This window comes from Schistocerca cancellata, chromosome 9 (genome assembly GCF_023864275.1).
Source record: "Schistocerca cancellata isolate TAMUIC-IGC-003103 chromosome 9, iqSchCanc2.1, whole genome shotgun sequence".
Lineage (NCBI taxonomy): Eukaryota > Metazoa > Arthropoda > Insecta > Orthoptera > Acrididae > Schistocerca > Schistocerca cancellata.
In genome coordinates, this window is record NC_064634.1 from 43,282,287 (window position 1) to 43,295,716 (window position 13,430).

The 13,430-nt window shown below is 42.4% G+C and overlaps 1 protein-coding gene across 1 annotated transcript in view; it reads left to right on the forward strand.

Annotated features, from left to right (window-relative positions):
- Positions 1-1,649: 1,649 nt before the first annotated feature.
- LOC126100993 (uncharacterized) overlaps positions 1,650-13,430 on the forward strand; it is a 490,542-nt gene continuing 478,761 nt past the window's right edge. Inside the window, exon 1 of the mRNA XM_049911660.1 lies at positions 1,650-1,730. The gene's annotated coding sequence lies outside the window, so the exon portion shown is untranslated. The remainder of the gene's footprint in view (positions 1,731-13,430) is intronic.

Below are 13,430 nucleotides of genomic sequence, written 5' to 3' on the forward strand. Positions count from 1 at the left end.
ATCGGTCACCGAATCTGTTGTTGCGAAGCGTACGAACACTTCGACTGAAATGTGCAGGAGCTCCATCGTGCATGAACCACATGTTGTGTCGTACTTGTAAAAGCATATGTTCTAGCGGCACAGGTAGAGTATCCCGTATGAAATCATGATAACGTGCTCCATTGAGCGTAGGTGGAAGAACATGGGGCCCAATCGAGGCATCACCAACAATACCTGCCCAAACGTTCACAGAAAAATTGTGTTGACGACGTGATTGCACAATTGCGTGCTGATTCTCGTCAGCCCACACATGTTGATTGTGAAAATTTACAATTTGATCACGTTGGAATGAAGCCTCATCCGTAAAGAGAACATTTGCACTGAAATGGGGATTGACACATTGTTGGATGAACCATTGGCAGAAGTGTACCCGTGGAGGCCAATCAGCTGCTGATAGTGCCTGCACACGCTGTACATGGTACGGAAACAACTGGTTCTCCCGTATCACTCTCCATACAGTGACGTGGTCAACGTTACCTCGTACAGCAGCAACTTCTCTGACGCTGACATTAGGGTTATCGTCAACTGCACGAAGAATTGCCTCGTCCACTGCAGGTGTCCTCGTCGTCCTAGGTCTTCCCCAGTCGCGAGTCATAGGCTGGAATGTTCCGTGCTCCCTAAGACGCCGATCAATTGCTTCGAACGTCTTCCTGTCGGGACACCTTCGTTCTGGAAATCTGTCTCGATACAAAACTGCTATTGCCCCGTGCTAATCCATACATCAAATGGGCATTTGCCAACTCCGCATTTGTAAACATTGCGCTGACTGCAAAACCACGTTCCTGATGAATACTAACCTGTTGAAGCTACGTACTGATGTGCTTGATGCTAGTACTGTAGAGCAATGAGTCGCATGTCAACACAAGCACCGAAGTCAACATTACCTTCCTTCAACTGGGCCAACTGGCGGTGAATCGAGGAAGTACAGTACATATTGACGAAACTAAAATGAGCTCTAACGTGGAAATTAAGCGTTTCCAGCCGGCCGCTGTGGCCGTGCGGTTCTAGACGCTTCAGTCTGGAACCGCGTGACCGCTACGGTCGCAGGTTAGAATCCTGCCTCGGGCATGGATGTGTCTGATGTCCTTAGGTTAGTTAGGTTTAAGTAGTTCTAAGTTCTAGGGGACTGATGACCACAGATGTTAAGTCCCATAGCGCTCAGAGCCATTTGAACCATATAAGCGTTTCCTATATATATATATATATATATATATATATATATATATATATATATATATATATATATATATATACTAAGGTGGTATCTGTTCTTTCGGACATGTCCGAAAGAACAGATACCATCTTAGTATATATAACTTTAATTTTCTACTTGTTGGCTACGAACGGGGCACTTGACCAGTGGGTGATGCACTATACGAAGAGGAAGAACTGTGCTATAGCTGACCGCGTACGTGGGCCGGCGGATTGATGGTTCCGCTAACAGGGGGTAGCGAGGAAACTTCGGGCGTGTAGGTGTCGACGCGTAGGCGGAGGCGTGCGCAAACGTTGCCTGCCCACGTCAGCGCGCATGCGCGGCGCCCCGGCGCCCGGCGTGGCGGAAGCTATAAACGGCGGCGCGACGCCGCCGAAGCCCAGAGCAGCGCCCCGCGCCGGACCGACGCCGCCCCACACTCACCGACGCCGCCCCACAGCGTCCGCCCCCGCCGATCTCGCAGACGACGCCTGGCACGGTAAGACGCGCGCTGTCTTCCCCTCTCTGCACGTCACTTTCTCACGCTTTAATACACGCCCGCTGCTCACAAGAGGACCGACCATACGAACTTACTTTTACCGATTCGGTTCACATTGACAGGGGGTGCAGAGTACGACGAGGGCTTCAACCTATGTAAACAGGGAGACGTATCGCTCAGCCGTTTTCGAGAAAAGCGAGTTTGAAAATTTTACGCGCGCTTAAAGGCTTTGTATGGTCGCTTTTATTTAAGGAATCCGTAGGTGAGCGAGGAATCGCTTAGCTTCGAAATCCGAGGCCTCTGAATCGAAACTCGCTGTCGGTTTTCTTTCATTCCCACGTAATTCAAACAACAGATTCATTATGACTGTGAAAATTATCAATATTTAATGATTCATTTATTACTTTAATAACCTTTATCCTGAAAAATGAAGAAAAAAGTTCTTTCATAAGGAGATCTAAGTTATAAAAGATATGCGCGCACTTTCACTCAAATCAGTACCGTCATTTGTTTATTTATGGTATTGTACCTACATCTGTGGCACGTATAATGTGTAATCTACGGAGTACTGTACTTATCAAGGTGAGAATTATCGTAGAAATGCAGAAAGCAATAATTATTGCGAAACACAACACATGGAATGAACGCCAAAGTTTTGAATGTGAGTGGTTTTTGCAATGCGTGTACTGGAAAACAAACTTGGTCTTCATTCAGAAACCGTTCTCGGGCATCCGTAATTTCGCAGCGTACCACGCATGTCGAAGCTTATCATCGAATATTGGTGCAGACAACAGATATTGTACGGTTTATTGAATTTTAATGTTAACTTCTCTACAAGCTCTCCGTTCTGTTCGATAATGTACGCTCCATTTTGTAGCTGTTCTATGGCGTTCTACACCTGCCTGTAAAAAAAAGAGCGGTGCAAGGCTGCAACAGTTGAGTACATTTTGGGAGAATTACTTTAATGCTCTATGCTGGGGAGACGCTCACCATCTTGGAAAGCTTCGTCGTACAAACCTGGATTCCTTTACTCTCCACATGAACCGAGGGGCGAAAGAAATTCTTGTTTCCTCACTCATGGCTCAAGACGTCGGTTAGAAAATTCTTCTATACTGCTGTCGTGAGTGTGCTGGACTTAAAAAGCACTATGGCAACACTCTTGTATTTGCGTGCGTGCTCATCAACTGATTTTGTCGCTCTTCGTCCAAATGAGCCAGAGCCAGTGGTCTCTTGCAAGCAGACGAAGACCCTAGGTAGTGATATTGTGGATAAGATGACAACTTTCTGTGCAGTCTACTAATGTTTTATGGCGTTAGAATTACGTGGGAATAAAAAAGAAATACCGGCAGCGAGATTCGACCCAGAGTAGGCCTACTCGCACTTACGAAACTAAATGCTTATTCACTCAGTTGCGGATTCTTGCAATACTAGCGACCATACATTTAAAGCAACGTTGGGAAGATACTTTCGAAAAGCTAGGAATAATCCCAACTATAGAGCTGACAAATCAGATGACAAGTTGGTAGCACATCTAAGGAAATGGAGAGCAGGCTCTTTAATCCAACGATGAAACACCTCATTGTCAGATCATTAACCTATAAAATTAACAGAAAGAAATAACTTACCACACAGATTTGTCAGAGAAACTTGTCTAGCCGTGCACGACTGGGTTATAGGATTTACCAATAACCGCCCTACAGGAGCTGTTCGCTAAACATAAAATACATTTGGTACACGAGCGATTGTATTCAATAAAATAACAGTAACAGCAACTAGGCATTAAGCATTAAAAAGAATTCTAAATTTTTTTAAATGACTTTAAAATAAAGGTTTCTTGAAATTACTGCAACAGTCGCCTTTTGTTTTGTTCTTCAGTTTGTCGTTATTCCATTTCAGGTTTCGAACAGCCTAGCGATTCATCATCAGATTTTACATGTTTATTAATTGTCTGCAGCAGTGTGAGAGTCGTGTAGCTGTGGCAAGTTGTACAAACGAAACATGTTAGCACTAAGTGTGACGAGAATTATTCACATTATGAGATAGATTTTGTAGCTTTACTTACACTGAATAGTGTCCGTTGGTGGATACTGGTGTATACAGCATTGTGGAAAACATAATAAACGTTTTCCAGCGACATTAATTGCACTACGCTTTACGCCACAGGTAGCACGTTCCACATGCTTTACAAGACGTAAATAAACCACGGAGTATGGCTAAATTTATGTCAAAGAGTTTGTGTTAGCGCAGAGAGCTCTTTCTTCACGTCTTGTAATAAACGCTGCCGTCAGTATGTATCTATTTGTCTATTGTAAAGTAACATATAGTAATATGGCAAAATTGACATGTGCTATTTATAAAATCTATGAAACAATGAGTTCAGAAGCTAATACAACTACAATCTTGGCACTGCAATTGCGATTCACATTTCATTTGTCATTGGTTAACTAAAATTGATCAACACTTATGAAACTAACAATAAACATTACACAATTTTTTTAAATTTAAATAATGAACTGTTAAGCTAGGTGATATGTGGGAGGAGGAGAGTATGTGTGTGTGTCTGTGTGTGTGTGTGTGTGTGTGTGTGTGTACACTAGAAGGAGAAAGAGGCTGTTGAGTAGGTGTGCCATTATGGGAGAGACAGAGGGAGGGGGGGGGGGAGGAAGAGAGAGTGAGTGGGTGGGAGGGAGACCTTTTAGTGAGTTGTTTGATTTTTCAAGTGGGAAATTTTGGAAGAAGGGGTTATTTGGTTACTCTATTTATTCATTTAAGTTGGCGTTGGGAGACTTATTATTGGAACTTCCTGGCAGATTAAAACTGTGTGCCGGAGCGAGATTCGAACTCGGGACCTTTGGCTTTCGCCTTTGCCCACGTAAGACAAAGGTCCCGAGATCGAGTCTCGATCCGGCACACAGTTTTAATCTGCCAGGAAGTTTCATATCAGCGCGCACTCCGCTGCAGAGTAAAACTTTCATTCTGGCGACTTATTCTTATGAGCAAAAATTTCTAATTGTTCCAGGAGATCAACTTTTATTCCTTTATCTGCAATGTTTAGGACTTCAAAATATTCTCTTGATGTTACCAGTACCGATTTTGTTGAAGATTCTTAATTTCTTAGTCTAAATTGTTAATTAAACAATTTTATCTTAGTTTTAAGATGACATTCCTAATAATTTCAGCGTTTACGCAATAATTTCACAAAAAAATTATCTTATACTGCTCTCCCCCATGGGTAATACAGAGCGGGAAATATGCAGGAATTTCTTTGAAATTGTAAAAACTACATAAATTACAGTTTTAAGTGATTTTTAACTAAGGTATGTTAGGTTGTACTGCAAGGTGATATTTTACACGTTTAACAAGTGTTTTCTTGTGTTCTCTTATTTTATAAAAAATTTTAAAGAGTAAGTATCTCTTTCCGACCTGAGTTCCCCTGTAGTGCTTGTGAATTGATCAGCTTTTTTTGTTAACCACAAATACCATTAGGGTGTATCAGCAGTGTTCAGTTTTTTTTATTAACCACAGACACCATTAGGGAATATCAGCACATCAGCACATCATCCACATATCTAAACTAGCACTTAATTTTAGCAATTCAGTGGCTCTTCCTGCAAGAAAAGTTGTTCAAAAGCGTTAAGTTAGTAAGGATAAAACGCTCAGAAAGAAAATAACATAAATAGTGGCACGTAGTTGTAGTTACTGTAGGAAAAAATACAATATATATTAGCTCAAGAAAAGTAGCACAATAAAGACAGATTAAAGTAAGGTATATTTAAACGAAGGTTGCGAAAAATCTGTCAGACATCTAGCTTTTGACCTTCGTGGAAAAGATGAAGAGTCATACCAGAATCTACAAATACTCTTTAACCCACTAAGTACCACTTCTTTAGAGAGCAACATAATGAAAAATACCCTCCCTCATAAACCTTGTACTGATTCCCAGAATAAAAACGCAACTGTCAGATGCTTTCAAATTTCTTCTACTTTCACCTGCTTCGACCTGACATTAAATCTTTCCTACTACCCCCTCCTCTTGATTTCTAACGAGTTTATATTATCTTAACGTCTTTAAAAGTGTGCCTTCGTCGTTAAAAAATTTTAATCAGTATTTGAACTACGTCCTGTAAACCGATTATTTGAAATTCTGTGTGCCTGTACCACTCTGATTATCGTGTAATATAAAACTCCATGCTCACATAAACTTACGACGGCGGCACAAAAATTAGAGACAAACTCATGGTCAATGTGTAAGAAAGACGTTCCACTACGCAGTTACTAAATATGTTTATCTGCATAACGGTAGCTTGATTTTCAAATCATAAAAATTCATCTGTGGTTGTACAAATAACGTACATGTTCCAGATCAGAGTAATACCACGTCTACAGTCATGGAAACTGTACAAGTTGAGAAAGTCATTAGTAACACATATATAGTATTCGAATTGAATAAAATTTACGAAGCAAAATACGATATACGACGTCAAACACGTACTAATAGAATTATTAAACTGTTGTTCTAAAAGGCTGTTGAACAGAGGTCGTAGCTCTCGTACAATAGTACGAGTACACTTCAGTCACATGCAGAAAGATCACGAACCTTGAAAAATGCATTACAAACACCCTCAACCCCATTAAGAAGTTTATTTCGATGATTAACGGTTTCGGTCAGTATGTGAACATCCTCAGACCCTTATACTCTGAGGCTAGGTGGTGATTGCGAATGGAACAAGTGTTGAGACTCCACGAACGTCAACTGCTGACTGCTAATTGCTAATCATTGAAATAAATGTTTTATTGCGGTCGAGACTGCTTGAAATACTTTTTTAAGTACTTTTATCCAGACTGTTGTTTCTCCTCGAAAAATGTTCTCAAAAATTACTATCAAGAACCTTATATTTTTGGTAGAAACACCAATTTTCATGATTAATCCTTATGGAACTGTAATCGATATACGTTCCTCGTATCAGTAATATGGTTCACTCTTATTTATAACTATCATAGATTGTTTGCGATTGGTGCTGTTGCCTCCCTAATACATATTAGAGGTATGGTTGATAAGTACGTAAATAAGTTGCAACTGCAGGGGCCATTGTGAAGTTAAGCAGTGATTTAAGTTTAAGGCACTCAAGCTTTTGTGTGTCAAATGGCTCAAATGGCTCTGAGCACTAAGGGACTTACCATCTGAGGTCATCAGTCCCTTAGAACTTATAACTACGTAAACCCAACTAACCTAAGGACATCACACACATTTATTCCCGAGGCAGGATTCGAACCTGCAACAGTAGCAGCAGCGTGGTTCCGGACTGAAGCGCCTAGAACCTGCTCGGCCACAGCTCCCGGCTTTTGTGTGTCAAGTAGTATTTTTGTATGTAATGTATGAGGACTAAATCCGGCATTTTGATATTCTAAAAGTACTGGTTACGGCCTGTTTACTCGAAACTTGGCAACAGGGGCAGACTTGCAAATCCGACGCATAAACACACACATTTTCTACGTGCTTATTAATGCTGAATATATTCCATGGCTTAATTTTCATGTGCGATCTCCATTTTGAAACGTAACTTCATTAGTAAGATTCTAGTATAGATTTTTTTCCGAATTCAGTTACTGTCAAATGTAGAACGCTGATTACGAGTGAGATTAGCTACTGTCGTGCATCTCCGCTTGTGAGTCTCATTTTTGAAGAGTTGGTGTTTTCTTGTAATTTTAGGAGAAGTGAAATAAACGCAGATGTTTACGGAAACAGTTTGGACTCTAGCGTGCTTATAAAACAGTTTTTATCATATATTTACTCTGCCAGTATGACAAAGTTGCTCCCTGCTACGCATTGTTCATTGCGTCGTGGTTCATTGTAAATAAGGAGGGTTTGCTCGGCCAGTATGCTTTAATGCCCGCTGATATTCAGCAGGGTTAACTGGTGCCGTTTCCCCTCCCACTCTCCCCAGAACCCGGCAGTAACTATTCATTATACTCCTGCACTAAGTGGACAAAATCCGTATTTAGCGTACCGGACACTATTGGAAAGATTGTGGAAAGTATTAAGCGCTGTAATAACGGATAAAGTAACCCTACACGGTACGTTGTCAGTTATATACGACGAGACAGCTAATGGAAATTGTAACTCTGTGGTAAGGTCTTATGGGACCAAACTGCTGAGGTCATCGGTCCCTAAGTCTGCACACTGCCTAATCTAACTTAAACTAACTTACGCTATGAACAACACACACACACACACACACACACACACACACACACACACACACACACACACACATGCTCGAGGGAAGACTCGAACCTCCGACGGAAGGGGGGGGGGGGGGCAGGGGGTACCGCACGGACCGTGACAAGGCACCTGAGACGACAATGACCATGATAAATGAATCGCTACAGCCCCTCAATATCCACATGTTACACTCTGGTGCTACTGGACATAGTCCTTGAAGGTGAGGCACTTTCTTTTCCGGCAGTGTAGGTCCATTAAAAACAATAACGGTATCATAACTCGGCAGCTTTAAACGTTAAGCAATTATTTGGGCACGTCATCAAAATTCGCCTTATTTTTGTCTATAACTTACTGAAAGTCGTATACTGATACGGTCAGCACTTCTGGCTACATTTGACTGCGCTCATTTACACCGAAACCTCCAGGTATCAGACACTCAGATCTGTACCTAACGTTGCGTGTCGATAGAGTATCAACCAAAACAGCGATTTAGTTCGCCTTATGTGCTGTCGTCCAGCAGAACACGTGTAAACTTAATTAAAAGTAACACCAGAAGTACGGAACACAGAAAAAGAGTATCTGTGAGTGATAGTCTTACAGATCTCTTGCGGTTTGAGGCTCGATGTCACGCATTGCGCGGCCCCTCCCGCCGCAGGTACGATTCCTCCCTCGGGCATGTGTGCGTGTGTGTGTGTTGTTCTTAGCGTAAGTCAGTTTGAGGTAGTTTAAGTAGGATGTAAATCTAGGGAACGATGACCTCAGCAGTTTGGTCCCTTAGGAATTCACACACAGACACAGACACACACACACACACACACACACACACACACACACACACACACACACACACACAAATCTCTCGTGGGTGGGTTAATAAAGAATTTAGGTGGACTGTAGAAGTTCTGTAAGCAGAAATCGATAGGTCACCGGTTCGAATCCAGCCCGAAGGTAACATATTTATAGCTGTACCTCGGCAGAACATTTGATACACAAACTAACAACTGTTGTTCGCGCGGAACGGGAATTCTCCTTCCCCGTACTGAATCTTCGCCTGGACGACGGTCAGCGCAACGAGAAGCCCAAAGTCTTGACGCGCCATGAGACGATTATGATTATACATAGACACAAAATGAGTAATTTATGACTGGCTGAATATTAATACTGTAATTAGTTGTAATCTGCACAATACAGTTTGTATGAATGTAAAAAGTTGTGTAATACGTGGCATTAGTTTGTACGCTGTGGTGACAAATAAACCAAATTGACATGTTAAAAAAAGAAAAGTAAAAAAGAAAAAAAATAGAGCGTGACGTTGTTGTGTCAAAGGTCCCGCGTTCAAACCCCACGGATGACAGTTTATTTTAAGTGACTGCGATTGAAACTGTTATATGGGATTTTTCGGAGTTTGTTGCAACGTTCTTTTGGTGGTCTGCTTTCGCTTCTTTAGTTGAAAGTAGCAAACCTATAGAGTATATTTGTATAGATAGGAGTGGTGTCCCGTCGGATATGTACGTCAGAACAGACACCACTCGTGATGAAGCAACTAGTGTATTTGTAGTTCCACAGAATAAATATAAACAATCGGAACAGTAGATTAAAGAAACAATTGCATCACACGAGCGGATGTATTAATAGTCCCATACAACAATTTCACATATAATGCAGTATAAAAAATTTCATCATTGGAATATGCACCTAAGACCCTTGGTACGACGATCTAACGCTCTGCCATCCTCCCCACGGAAGCTGTACTAATTAGTTATATTTTTCCTGTGCTCCATGGTTCTGACGTTTGAGCCGTGGTAAAATTTGAAGAGCGCGCTGCAGCCCGTTGTGTGAAGCAGTCGCCCTCCGTTTCTGGCGGTAGCGCCGCTGTAGCAATCGCAGCATTGATGTCTCCCTCTGGTGGGAAAGCGGAAAGGTTGCCTGTTCACGTGCATTTAAGGGGCGCTATCAGCTCGGCTAGGTCAGTCACGCGTCACCAGTTGCTGGTCTGTCTCTCGTTCGCATTGGTGCGGCAGTGAGTATCTGTCTGTCGTCGCAGTGCGAGTATGTCTGTCGTTTGGATCAAACTTTAAGCCAGAAAATGAGAGTCTTGCCACTCCACCAGTAATAGAGCTCAGCTAGTGGTCACCCGGTCGGGGCTGAGTTCATGCATCTGAATCTGCGCGTTAGGCCGCCAGTCTGCTCGAGTTGCTCGGGCAACGGTCATTGGCGGTTGGATCTGTCGGTTGGTCGGTCACGTACTGACACACGAGATGACTTGTCCGCCTTGAGCGTCGGCGCATGTGAGGTCCCCATGTGAGTCCAGTGGGCCGCGCCGTACAGAAAGGGGTAGTGGCTTCGCGGTTGACACGAGAGCAACAGGAGTGAAACCACGACATCGGGCTGGCCGGGGCGAGCTGCGACGCCGTGAGACGGGAGATCGGCGCGCCTTCCTGCGTCCGTTGAAGCGGCTGGCAGCGGACGGTTCGGGAGAGCGTTGGGGGTGCTGCGCCAGGTCTTCGCCAGAAATCGCAGTTTATTAGAAGTTAAGTGACTGGAGATATGTTGTTTCATTTACTTGTTAAATTCTACTTGTTTTCTTGGTGAGGTCACCAGCCGCTTTGTTTTGGGGTCGTCCCACGATTCTTCTCCGTTGGCCCACCCGCGGGAAGGTGGTTATTGTGAATTGGGTGGTCCCTTTTTCCCTTGTGGAGTAGGGGCGGGTTAGAGCAATGTGCGGTTTGGGTTGTTCGGTAATCCCCCGGTCAATCTGCCATACGTTAATAGCTGCCTCTGTCATGTTTGTCGGTTTCGATGTTAACGAATTTATGGAATTTAAGGTGTGAAGGCCGAATTCCTGAAATATGTTTTTATCTTGCCTATCATCTTGCGATGTGTAAATGTAGAGCATGTTGTACATTTTATGTAAGTGTGAATTTCATGGGTTTTATTTAAATAGTCATTTTTATAAAGTTGCCACCCTTCCACCGTAAAAAGCACTCCGTCTTCAGGCCACAAGTGGCCCATCGGGACCATCCGACCGCCGTGTCATCCTCAGTTAAGGATGCGGATAGGAGAGGCTTGTGGTCAGCACACCGCTCTCCCGCTCGTTATGATGATTTTCTTTGACCGGAGCCGCTACTATTCGGTCGAGTAGTTCCTCAATTGGCATCACGAGGCTGAGTGCACCCCGAAAAATGGCAACAGCGCATGGCGGCCTAGCTGGTTACCCATCCAAGTGCCGGCCACGCCCAACAGCGCTTAACTTCGGTGATTTCACGGGAACCGGTGTGTCTACTGCGGAAAGATCGTTGCCCTTCCAACATAAGAGTCCCTTTAAAAAAAAAAACAAATTGCACTTTCGGTGGCAAATAATTTCTTAGTGTGAGTGTTTGTACCATTTCCATCCCTCTTACAGTGTGCATAGTTAATGTGTTTGTGTGAGTTGTCAAAATTTCTAGTTTAAAGTAATCTGGTGTACTGCAGATTTACACCAGTGTAGTCTTTGAGAGGTTGTTGTGAGCTGTCGTGACTACGGCCGTGTTGAAAGGGAGCAGCAAGCTTCTCAGCCCGAAGGCTCATACTGTCAATATTGTTCTTTCTGCCTCTAAATAAAATTGTAACTTGATATTTCGAGGGTGCTTTTGTACTTATAAATATTTCATCTGTTTTTGAAAAGGCTTTTATGAATAAAATTCTCATTTGTTAAAGGTAATTTCATTTTCATCAGCTACTCCCTGGCAACTACTTCCACGCTCACCTAGTGTGATTAAATGTGTTAATGTTCTTGATGAATCGCTAGCAAATAAAGTAAATTCTTTAAGAAAAGATTTTGAAAGTAAAGTCACGGTTCAATGTTATTTTTAATTGATCTTTACGACCGTCCTGCAGGACGACAGCACAGAGCACGGACTAAATCGGAGTTTTGGTTCTCACTCTGTCTGCACACAATGTTTGGTACCGATCTGAGTGTCTGACACCCAGAGGTTTGGGTGTTAGCTTTTCCATCTTTAACTACAAACGGCTACGAGAGTCAAGAGATCAGATCACAAAGTTTTTGTACCATCCTTGAGAATGACTGGTTCTTTTTTTATTTAAACGGCTTCGTATATGTCGCTCCACAAAATGAAATTAAAAACAAAATAACTATGCGTCTAAAACTACGCGACAACTTTGTCAACCGGGTGGCGTGAGAGGTCCTCTTTGGAAAGTTGCCACGCCGTCGGCTTTTCCTGCGCGAGCCCGTGGAGCACCCGGCAGCACCTCGCCACCGCCTAAAGCCGCCGCTCCTTCCCCGAGATGGCTCTCAGGCGGCGTCTACCGCCACATAAGGCGACCCAGCCATTAGTCCCAGAGCTCTGGCGAGCGTTTCTTTTACGCCTCTCACCCTGAGCTGACTTGTCACCGGAGAAATGCCAACCTACTAGCGTTGCCAGTATTTCTCCTGAGGTCCCACAAATTTTCTTTACAGCATTCATAAATTCTCCGCAAACGTGTGTGTAGTGGTTGGCCATTGTTTGCCCTGTTCCTTTATTGTGTTACTCGCGAATGTGGCGGAAGCAAAATGACTGCGTTGAAGGTGAAAACCGTGGTCCCGCCGCACTCTAAAACTTAGTCAGAATTAAAATTTTGAACACAGCCGCTATAGGTCAGTTGTCAAGTGATGCTGCGAAAGAGATTTTCTCCATTCTAATTAGCGTAGTATCTTTTACCTACGATTCAAGATTTTAATACAAGTTCAAATATAATCTGCGTTTTAATTATTTTTTGGAATCAAATGCTATGTATATACATGATGATAATGACTGCACTATATGGGAAAAATACCGTAAATTAGTTACAAACTACGGAGTGCACGCGCTTTATTCAATATCGAAACCATCGCTGACCTCCTGAATGACTTGCTTTCAGCTCAGAAACGGTTTTGGGCTTGCTGCTGTAAATCTTGAGTTTGCTACAGCCTGTAACGGAACATATTAAAGGCTTTACTTTGCCGAAGTATGCGATACCCTCCAAATTCAACCAGTTTAATGAGTATTTATGATTATAGAAAAGTTATTGTGTATGTTAACAATGACTGCATAACATGTCTCCATAAACAGTCAACCCATTAAATTATACTGAATAACTGACCCACACAAAAGTTAATATCACTTGATCACTGATACAGCAAATGTCATCATGTAAAAACACTAAGTTCATCTTAAATAATTAATATGAAGTACGAAAAATAGTGGCCAACTTAGGTATTTTGGATCTCCTTAAATAAAAATCACCCAGTGAAACCTATTTGTTCACTAGGAGCGTTTTTACTCAGTATTCACGAAATCAATCCTATTTTAGACGAAAACCAATGTAATTCTTAATAATTCAGGTTATTTACTTATTTATGCAAATTAGAGAAGTCAATTGACAAACTTCTAAAAAACGTCCTTTTTGTAACAAAGAATTATTCTGTCAAGTCAACAAATCTGTTTGTCATTTTAATAACA